Genomic DNA, 12,018 nt, shown 5'->3' on the forward strand with positions numbered 1-12,018 from the left:
AGGCTACCAGCATTTATGGCGTGAACTCAAAGCAAAAATTCAAATGTAAAGCTAATTTTTTTAAAAAAATCTGAAAGGTTTCAGTTTTTAGGGCGTTTTTTTTTTAACGTTTTGTGTGTTACCTTTATTTATTAAATATCATGTTCTTTGCTCTTAAACCATAAAATTCAGTTCAACAGCAATGTCGCAAAATAATTTTTAAATGAGCATATCTTTAGAATTTCCGATACACAGTTCCGCGCTCGCAGAAGATAAAAAGGTTTTTTTCCCCCCGCCGTAGAGTGTTGCCATTGGTCGCTTTTAAATCGTTGAGTTTCCTACTCAAAAATTCGTTAAAGTTTTACAAAATATGAAGTCGATCATAAAACAAATTCCAAATTTCAAATTTGGGCTTTCAGATGCCCATATTCGCAGTAGGATTACATCATTCAAAATTGGTTGGCTCTAGGTACCGTTGTTTTATCACAATGCGAGAAACATATATACATTTAAGCAGATTCTTCATTATTTAATTCCTTCAAATATAATACAGGGCGATAGCATTTGGTGGCAACGATTTGAAAAGTGATACAGCTTTTTAAAGTTTTCAACGCAAAATCGCAGAACGAAAACAATAGTCCTTCAGAGACAAACCTCCTTTGGACTAATAACTAATTACCAAAGGCTACACAGAGTAATTTAACACAAAGTTGGCTCAGACTTCACCAAGATGAATTTGACTATTGGCAAGTATAATGCAAGGCTGAAGACTGGAACTCTTGTTTTAAAATACCAAACGCAGTAACATAGTCTTCAAGAGGCAGAACATACTCTTAACTTAACAATCTTTAAACTTCCCTTTAATGTACGCGAAATCATTTGCATTCTGGCAGGAACACAGAAAGAGAAAAGTGACAGTAAAGATTCAAAACATAAAAAAATATAGAAAGAAAAAATCTTTTATAGACATAAATATAAAAAGAAAAAAGGTTTCAGATTTTAAATTACGTCCAAAGGGGCGTTTTTTAACGTTTTGTGTGTTACCTTTATTTATTAAATATCATGTTCTACGTACTCAAACTATAAAATTCACTTCAACAGCAATATCGCAAAATAATTTTAAAATTAGCATATCTTTAGAATTTCCCATACAGGGTCTCGCGCGGAAATAAAAATGTTTTTTTTTTTTTTTTTTTAATTATTATTATTTTTGCATACAGTGTTACCATTGCTTGCTTTGAAATCGCTTAGTTTTTTAATCAAAAATTCATTGAAGCGTTACAGACTTCGAAATCCATAATAAAATAAATTTCAAATTAAAATTAGGGCTTCTACATGCCCATATTCTATGGAAGATTACGTTATTCAAATTTTGATGGCTCTAGGTACCGTTGTTTTATCACAATGCGAGAAACATACATACTTTTATGCAGATTCTTTATTATTTAATTTCCTTAAATATAAGACAGGGCAATAATATATGCTGGGAACGATTTGAAGAGAGATACAGCCTTTTAAAGTTTTCGACGCAAGATGCAAAAAGAAATTAATAGTCCTTCAGGAAAAATTTCCGCTTTGGACTAAAAAATTAAATCTTGAGACATTTTGCAGTAAGTTTCAAATGGGTTACTGACTAAAATATAACCTCAGCCGATAGCTCAAAACATCCGACACAGAATTGCTTTCCCATAAAGTTTCCTTTTTTATTGGAGAGAAAAAAAAGGGAGGAAAAGATGGCTCGAGTATAAATGAAATATGACTTTTAATGTGAATAAAAATAGAAAACCTGACGACATTTTAGGATCGAATAAAACATGAGATAAGTAAAGTGAATTGGAAGCCAGAGCTGATCCCACCGAGTGAATCGAGTGCTCAAGGCAAGAAAAAGCTTGAAATCCAGTCACTTCGCTGCCACCGTCACCGAAAGTTTTGGCCGAGATAAGATAAGGCGCATCGGTCGATGTTAGGTGAAATGTGTGCCATGACACATATATCGCTTTTTGTTGAAACGCTCGATCGCTTCACAGAATGAGCGCCATTTTTCTTTTTCTTTTTCGCCGTAAAAGTTTTTAATCTGAACGTTCTTTATTTTATGGCACTGGCCGCGTTATCGTCCAGAAAAGGAATTTACACCAATTAATTTGAGTAAATAACCATGACATAATTTCTAAGAATTAATTTATTATTGTTAAGAATTTTTGCTATATCGTCAGATTAATTATATAAACATTCGGATGTTTTGATTCATTGTAGGCAAAAGATGATTCTTTGCCATCATAAAACATACTAGTATGAAATATTTTAAAAGAATTTAAGCTGAAAGAAAGTGTTAAAAAAATTCACTAAACTAATCTAACATATATCTGCCGAAGTGAGATAGGCTTAGAAAGTTATTTTACAGGAACCTTCATAATAAAAGGTATTTGTAAACCACATTTCATATTTAATTGTTTATATCATGACTTCTAACTTTACGTTCCTCAAAACTCCTTTTCAAACGTGCAGTTAATAACTTTAAAATATTTTTGTTATGTGCTGAAGGGTCTAATTTACAATATATTCTTTCTGAAATGCACATTTCCGTAATACAGCGTTCATTCGATGGAACTGAAATTTCAATTTTTTTCCTTATAACTAAAAATAATTCGAAAAGTTTAAAAAAAAAGTAAAATTATATTTTAGCTAATTACATATTGAAACTATATTTTAATTGGCAGATTGTTTTGGTCACTGAACTGTAATGAAGCGTCGTCATCAACAACTTTTTGCACAACGAATAAGGCATATTCCTTTCATTTGACATATAAAAGCCTATGCTCACGAACCTGACACATAAAAAGAATGGAAATACTATCCAGAACTAGCCTTAGCATATATTGCTGCTGCTCAAACATATGACTTTAAATTTATCTCTTCTATGTACTCTTCAGTATTGTGGATTCTCGGAGTGTTGTCATTGAACCAAGTAGTCTTTGTCATTGGGCAAAGTCTTTAGTTTATCTTTCAAGTTTAAGCACTCTGAGTTAAACAATTAAAACAACTTGAATCATTCAGACAAGCGAACAATTGAATGAAAAATTTAAAAGCAATAAAAGCCATTGTTAAGAATTTAAATCTACATTTTATACTTTAATAATACGTCTAACTGATGTAAATTAAAATATCTTTAAATTGCACTATCCAGAGGATATTTTTTTTAATGTCAGCTTTGTTGCAATGAATAAAACGTGAAAATTGGAAAAACACGCTAATATAAAATTTTAAATTAGGCAAAACAGTAAACTAGTCGGCGACTCTGGCACAAATCCCTTTTCTTCAGGCCATTAAAAAAAGTATAAAAAATCTGAAAGCTTTTAAAAGATTTAATATTACTCCCAAAGTGGCGTTTTTAACATTTTACGTGTTACCTTTATTTATTAATATCATGTTATTCGCACTTAAAATTCAATTCAAGAGCAATATCACAAAATACTTAAAACAGCATATCTTTAGAATTTCCTATACACAGTATTGCGCGCTGAAGATAAAAATGTTTTTTTTTTTTTTTTTTTCCTACACTGTTACATTGTTCGCTTTGAAATCGTTGAGTTTCTTAATCAAAAACTCATAAATGCTTTACAAAATATGAAATATAGGGTGTACCGTAAATGTTGCGACAAACTTCTAGGGAAGGTAGAGCACATGATAAGGATTAAGAATTGCATAGGAACACATGCCCGGAAATGTCAGAGGTAAGTGGTAGCAGAGGTAGAACATGGGAAAAAGAAACATGAGTAATTAATTTGAAACATTTATTGGACATGAATATAAATGGTGTACGACAGCTTGAATGTTACAACAGATGCACGAAGTTCGCAACATCAAGACGCCAAACATGCCTGACACCGACGGACCATTTATTGCCGGACATGTTCAAACACACCGGGAGTTTCCTTGATTGTAGCAGCTGCGCAGACGAATCTTGAAACGAGATCCATTTCAGACACAACAGGATCGTGATACACGACCATGGACCTTATAAGAGATAGACTAACCCAGTGGGCGGGGCGCGCGTCACCGACATGTCGGCAAGAAAGAGTAGGGACGATCTAGTTTACTTTAACACTGAAACCTATGGCGTTTGCCTTTTTAATTATTAAATGTGATACGTTGTATAGTGATGAGATTATGAAATCCACAGTTTTTTCCAAATAGGATTTAATATATCTCATTAAAGCACTTTTTACTGCATTTCGCGCACTTTTTCCACGCGTAATTCTTGTGAAAACATCTTTACATTGGTAAAACGGTAAAAACTCTAAGCACAAAATTTATGAACTTAATTTTGCGTAAAAATAAAGTAAAATTAAATAAGATTGATAGTACGTGATGCTTTGAAATAAATAAGGTAAAATTAAACAAGATCTGATAATTTAAAAAAAAAATTTAATGAACATTTTCAGGCAGTGATTTTCCAGACTATAATAACATTACGAAACGATCATATTTATTTGATTATATGATCATTAAATTATTAATTTTAAGGTGGATTAGTTATTTTAATAATTCATAAATTTCGGAGAATAAAATTTTCTGAGCGTAATGAAGGGAAAGAAAAAAGATAAAATAAAATCTAGAAGCACTCAGATTTTATATTACGGCCAAAAGGAGCATTTTTTAAAGTTTTGAGTGTTACCTATATTTATTGAATATCATGTTCTTCGGCCGTAAACCACATGGATTTGAAAACAGAATATCTTTAGAATTTCCGCACTGGAGATAAAACTGTTATTTTCTTTACAGTGCTCTCTCTGAACTCGTTGAGTTTGTTAATCAAAAATTCGTTACAGTTTTACAAAATATGAAATAGATTAAAACAAATTCGAAATTCGGCCGTCCAGATGCCCATGTTCGGGTGGAGGATTACATTATTCAAAATTTGATGGCTCTAGATACTGTCGTTTTTGTCACAGTGTGAGAAACATACATATATTCATGCAGATTCTACATTATTTAATTTCTTTACATATAATACAGGGCGGTAATATTTGGTAACAACAATTTGCAAGGAGACACGGACATTTATAGTAAAACAGCGCAAAATGCCGCTTCGAAACTAACAGCCGTTCTAAGCTCACGCCGCTCTGAGCTAATAAATTAAATTAACAGTAAATAAAAAAATCTTATGCAGAACTAAAAATAAATTAAAAAAAATAATCACTATAAAATACAAGCAAAATTTACGGTTAAATACAATTTTAATATTAGAATTAAATGTATAAAAATTAAGGAGTCAAAAGTGTTTATCACTATGATGTATTATGAAATATAATTGAAATAGAAATTGTGCTATAATACTCATCTATAATTTTAAAAAAGCAGCACAATTTAGAATTTTAAACAAAACTTTCGAAAATTCGTTTTTAAATATTTTAGTATTTTTTACTTGTTTACACAAATGAAAAGCATAAAAACTGCAAGAGAAAATTGCTTGTTTGAAATTTTCTATTAGTTCGAATTTAAAATATTATTTTCTAAAAGTAGTTACAAATTTCATTACAGCCTAGGAAAAGCTAAAAAAATATCCAGCCCTGAAAGCATGCAATAGCTTTACAATTATTTGGAACGATAATTATGATTGAAAAATACGCTAAATTTTTAAAAATCAATCTCAATTTCAAAAATAAAAATATGCAGAAATTGTAATTTGTGAAATGAAGTGCAACCAGCATTTTCTTGACAATTATACACGCTGCAATAGGCAACCAATGTTAAACTTCTGCAAGTCGTCCCTACTCCTCCGGATGTGATCAAGGTGACAGTCGGCAACGCCTTAGACGAGGGAGAAAACCCGTTTGGGTTAGTCTATTTCTTATAAGGACCATGTACACGTTTTATCTTATAAGGACACGTTTGATGGCTTCCCACAAAAAGAAATCAAGGCTCGATAAATCCGGTGAATGTGTGTGGGGGGGCAGGGAACTGCTCCACCACGCCCAATCCATCGATGCGGGAAGGATCTGTTCAAATGGCTACGAACATCCAGCCCATAATGAGCACGGGCGTCATCATGTTGGAATCACATGTTGCGCCTCACATTTGGTGGAACATCGTGAAGCAAATCGGGAAGAACCTGCTCCAGAAAAATCAAATAATTCGAGGCATTCAAATGATGCGTCGGTGTCAGACATGTTTGGAGTCTGATGGTGATAACTTCGAGCATCTATTGTAACATTAAAGCTGCCGTACATCATTTGTATTCATATCCAATAAATGTTTTAAATTAATAACTCTTGCTTCTTTTTCCATCTTCTACCTCTGCTACCATTTACGCCTGACAGTTCCAAGTGTAGGTTCCTATGCAATTCTTAATCCATATGATATGCCCTACCTCCCTTAGAAGTTTGTCACAACATTTACAGTACACCCTGTACATAATAAAACAAATTCCAAATTCCGAATTTGGGCTTCCACATGCCCATATTCGGGTGGAGACGTACGTTATTCAAAATTTGATGGCTCTAGGTACCGTTATTTTACCACAATGCGAGAAACATACATATATTCGCGCAGATTCTTCATTATTTCTTTAAACATTATGCAGGGTTCTAATATTGGTGGCAACAATTTAAAAAGTGATTCGCCGTTTATAGTGAATTAACGCAAAATGCCAAAAAGAAATTGATGGACCTTCAGGGCAAATTGTTCCTTTAGGCTAAAAAAAAAAAAAAAAAAAAAAAAAAAAAAAAAAAAAATCTTTTTTTCAAAATGACCAAAATTTAAATGGCAGATCGAAGTTAGACATTTTGCTGAGTTTTAATGAAATATGTTTCCAGTGCCCCATATTATCTGCTTTAAAATTACTTTCTTTATTTTTTAATACTTTTTATAACATTTTTTATATTCTTTTAATACATAACTGTAAGCTTTTCTTCCTGGTATTAGATTTATCTTCACGCACCTTTCAGAAATTAAGTTATTCAAGTAACTTAATTTCGTATAGTAAAATTAACGCCCTCTATTTTTGTATAGTAAAATTAGTATAAAAAGTCTGATGTGTACACCCCATGACTTCCATGCACGGAATATTAAATCATACGCACTTTTTTCTTGTATTTCATTTAAACTTATTGGATTAAATTAAATCTACTTCGTCGATAGCGCATAAACCACAATAGAATAAATGCACTCTTTAAAATTCACTTATATTTCTTTACTATAGCGACACTCTGGCGCTAGGTTCACTTAACAGCGTTATATTTCGTCCATATTATAACTCAGAATGCATATAAATATATATCATTTGAAGAATTGTCTAATCGTTGCCGCATGAGTATAATAAATCTAAAACGGTATATAAAAAAATTAAGCAAACAAAACAAAAAAGAAACAGTTTTTCACATACGATTTAGTATTCCTCATTCAATTAATTCAGTTCTCACTTCCAGACAAGGCAAAAATACATAAAAACACAAAATATCTGTATTAAAAAATTACGAAGTAAATCTTAAAAGCGTATTTCCTCGAATAAATTTCACAATGAATTAAACATGATTTTATTCGCAATAATAAAAGAAGTATCTTTATTGTTGCGAAGCTTAGTTTCTCTAGATTGGCAACAAATCCGCTATTTTGCTAAGTTTGAAATATGAACAAACATGTCCGCCATCGCAAAATCAATTAGGCTTAGCTGCACTTAAACAACTTTTAAATTGTTGATAACTCCACAAATATTGCATGCAGGTTTACCAAAGGCATAAAAACCTGAACCGGAAGATAAGAACAACATAATTCAATCATTTTTAAAGCAAAAAATGCACAATTTACAAACATATAAGAATAAAGAAACTGAGATTACTGAGCCGAGTAACAGAAAGAATACATATACTTTTGGTGCGGCCGATTGCAACCAAAATACGAGGTGCACATCTACATGTTATAGCAGTCCTATATAGAAAATTTCAACGTTCTGAGGCTACTTGTTTTTTAGTTATGCGAGATACGTACGTACGCACAGACGCCACGAAAAATTCTCTTCAGAATTCATTTTAAATCAGTTTTATAATTTGTTTGGGAAAAAGAGTCTTTTATTCTGTCTTTAAGTACAAATGTCACGCAAAAACATTGTTAAATTTCCTTCGATAGCGGTCACAATGGATATTTTCGTTGAAATATGATGCCTGAAAATTTTCGAGATTAGGGAAGTAAAAAGGAAGTATTGTAATCGCGAAAATTTTCAGGCATCATTTACTATTATTTTTCCCTTTTTACTTCGCACAAGGAAGTAAAAAGGGAAAATACCTGAGGAAATATGTTATGTATGTAATACAAATTCTGTAGACACTTGATGATTCCTTACTGCACACAGAGAATAACAGAGCTGCTTAGATTTCTAAGATGTATAACGGAGAAGAAAAGAACTTGCAGGCGTGGCGTAAAGATCAAGACATAATTCTATCCCCTGATAATTACTTCTAATGACACATTCTAGTTTATACATCACTATGGGGTTAAGACAAGCAGCCAACAATTTTACACAATTGATCACATCTCTTGTCAATGGATGAAGCAAGGAAATAAGAGCAAGCGTTTGCACAGCTGAGTAAGACCGGAAAGTTATTGTGCAATTCATCAAATGGGTATTTATAGAATTGATTCCACTGTTTAAATTTTGGACTGTGACGGATAAATAATGGCACAATGCGGATTGATTTTCAGACGACGCTGACAAGAAGAGGACTACGATGTGACCAAATTAAAATGAGGAACTAAGAGGACTATTGCTAAATATAAGTTAATAGTTTTGTATGTAGATAAACAAATTCACATACGTCAAGAAAATCATTATTTATTGTGCATTTACTCATAATTGTAAATCTACCTCTTTTTATTTTAGGCATTCTTACATATATAGAAGTATGTAAGAATACCTAAAAAATACCTCCTGTTAGTTTTAAAATTCCCACAGTATTAAAAATTCCTTAGAAAAAATACATAATCGATATTCAGAATTCAAGAACTTGAGTTTAAATTGCGAAACCCTAGAGCTCTCTCAATCTGAATCAATAATAGGAATTTTCCTTTGGCTTTCCTTTCCCCCTCAAGACACAAAATATTTCATTTTGTTCGCATTTGCATGCACATATAATAACGTTCTATAAAATATCCATTTTTCAGGGAAACGCAAAGAAATGCAATAATTGAAAATATTACAATAGGAATATTTCTTATATAGTATGAGTCGACGAAGGAATGCAAACATGCCTGCGCTTAGCTTAATAAACCCGACTTCTGAAGGGCTGAGAATAATTTGCATACTTGAAAGCAATTTAAGCAAGTTTTTTCCTGTGGTCTAGTTGTCTGATCGACCAAAGGAGACATTGAATTTTGGAAAGTTCTGTTTTGGAAAGAAGAAGCAGCATCGAAAAATATAAGCAGGGAGCACTTATACATTAACGCAGAGAAATGGCATTCCCATTTTAAAAAGGGAAGAATGTAGGAATTATCGCATTCCCTCGTACACTTTCTCTTACAATATAAGAGGTTAGATTCGTGGTTCGAATCCTAGCGAGAGCCCAGGTGATTTATCAAGCTTCATTGTCTCATTGTCTCTATAGACTTTCTCTCCCGAGTTCTTGCACGTAAAAGAACTTCACTGGTCAGTGTTAAGTAAACTGAGAAATATTTAAATAAACTTCTGATCAGCAGTTCAGTCAATATGATCAGAACTAAATAATTTTATTAACTAAATAATTTTATGTACTAAATAATTTTATTAAACTAAAGTAAAATCTCCAAATAAGTTCAAAATAGATTATAAAAAGTGCCAAGTGATAGGGAAATATAGCCAAATAGTTTGTTTCAATTTTAGAAAACTATTTTAAAATTTTGAAAAGAAAAAAAACCTAGTTTGATGAAGATTTTTTTCGAGAACAATCAGAATATCAATTTCGAGAATGATCAGACACTGTTCCCCAGGAATAAAAAAAAAATCTCCAGACTTTACTTCTCTGAAAAACAAATTCCATGACAGCATCTCTGCCAAATTAAAGTTGCTTTATTGCTTAATTTTTAATTTTACACTAGATGTACTCTCCAATAAGGGATGTACTTCGAATATTAAGGGTACTGATTCGGCGCAATAACTTCCAGAAACATTATGAGCACTTCACAAGTAATCTTTTGAATTTTATGAACAGTTCATAAAAAAAGGTTGTTATTTTAAGAATATTTTTTATTATCGTTTAATGGCGTCAAAATAGCTGTGGACAAATTCCATAACATTAAGCGGCCTCTACTGTATTATAAACAAACATTTCTTTTCCTTTTCCTTTTTATAAATAAAAATATTCATGGTAATTGGGAAGGCTGTAAACTTCTTGTAAGGGTTACCAGCCGCCCAGACGGTACAGTGATTAGCGACGCTAACTACCATACCGATCGGCCGAGTTCCGAATCTCGGAGAAGACATGGATGTTTGTAAGTGTAATATTTCTTTTTGCGCGGCAAGGGAAAGCTCAAAATACACGCGGAATCGAATCTCCTGTCGAGTGGTTGGTGGAAGACCCTCGAACCGCCCCCCGACCTGTCCTCCATAAAACGTGGAACGGAGCTGCACATTTAGAGCCTATACCTGTACGACCAACTGGTCAAAGACTCCGCTCTCTTATACCTGTAAGAGACGCGCACATTCGTCTTTTCTACAATGTCATCTACCTGCTCTCATTACCTTGATAACTTGAACTACGATTTGCTATCCTTATTTTTGCCCTATTGTCAATTCCCTACGAAATCTTTAATTGCTTATTGTTACTTCACTATGAACTTTTTTCCCGAAAATTGAAATGTAATCTACAGGTTACGTTTCTGTATAATTTTATTAGCCAGGTATAGGGCTCCGGCCCAGAAGCCCTGCCTCATGCTCTAAAAGCCAGGAAAGAAAGAGACACACATGATCCATGCATATGGAGCAAATACAAAGCTGTGTGAGAAAGGTTCTTTTGCTTCAGACTTCAAATGCTTGATGCTATTACTTCTTACCTTTCTTATGGTTTTGCACAAACATATTTATAGATCCTCCTCACACGTTGTTGGAGACCCTTTCTGACATTAGAAATATCTTCAGCAAATTTTTTCAAAATTTTTGGAGCTTTACGTTGTCAAAAACGTATCTTGCATTGCTCAAGTTTTTCCATTGCAAAAACGATGCATTGCCATATACTAATGACTGAAAACCCATATGTAACCAGACACCAATGACCTTAACGTCATTGGTAAATGCGATCGGGGATTTGACAATCACTAGTGTTCTTCTATTAGGATTAACAGCGTTCTTCGGTATACATTAATTTTAAAATTTCGTTAAATTTATTACACTGGTTCACACCTAATGCGTTGAACGGCATTTCAGTTCAGTGTATTTTTGAGTTGAAATTACAGAAAATGACTTTAAGAAGAAGCAAAAGTGCTATCAACAGTTAGTTTATTCACGAGTAATATGCAATTTGCCCGGAAAAAGATGCTGTATACAGATCATTAAATATTTCTGCCCGGGAAACATGAAAAATCGGTGTCCGCCGATAACATCGCGGCAAAAATATCGTGGACGAAAACGTCGCGGAGAAAACAACGCAAGGCGAAAACGTCGTGCTACAAAACATCGTGGGAGAAAACATCGCAAAGAGAAAACATCGCAGTTCTAAAACATCGTGGCACAAAACATCGTCGTCGAAAATAAAGCTGTTCAAAAACATCGCAGTTTAAAAACATCGTCGTCGAAAATATCGTGGTAAAAAATAAAGTATCTACAAATCATCGCATGACGATAACATCGCAGACATGCTTTTTCAGGTTTTAATAATTGTAAATGGATATTCCCATAATGATTTGTGAGCGCAAGGTGTAAAGAAGGATAAATTTTACTTTCACATTTTTTATTAACTAATAAATTTTTGCTGAAACCGTAAGAAGGAAACTTAAGCATAGAAAATTAAATTTAATTTATAGATTATACTTTTCATGAAATATTATCAGTAAAAACTTTATAAAAATGATTTATTA

The 12,018-nt window shown here is 32.8% G+C and overlaps 1 protein-coding gene across 2 annotated transcripts in view; it reads right to left on the reverse strand.

Moving 5' to 3' along the window:
* LOC118193527 (sodium/potassium/calcium exchanger 5-like) overlaps positions 1-12,018 on the reverse strand; it is an 89,908-nt gene that overhangs the window by 44,513 nt on the left and 33,377 nt on the right. The gene's annotated exons all lie outside the window — the stretch shown is intronic.

The sequence above is a fragment of the Stegodyphus dumicola genome, chromosome 10, assembly GCF_044657685.1.
Source record: "Stegodyphus dumicola isolate Sdum_Otavi_A_Nest chromosome 10, ASM4465768v1".
In the NCBI taxonomy this organism is placed as follows: domain Eukaryota; kingdom Metazoa; phylum Arthropoda; class Arachnida; order Araneae; family Eresidae; genus Stegodyphus; species Stegodyphus dumicola.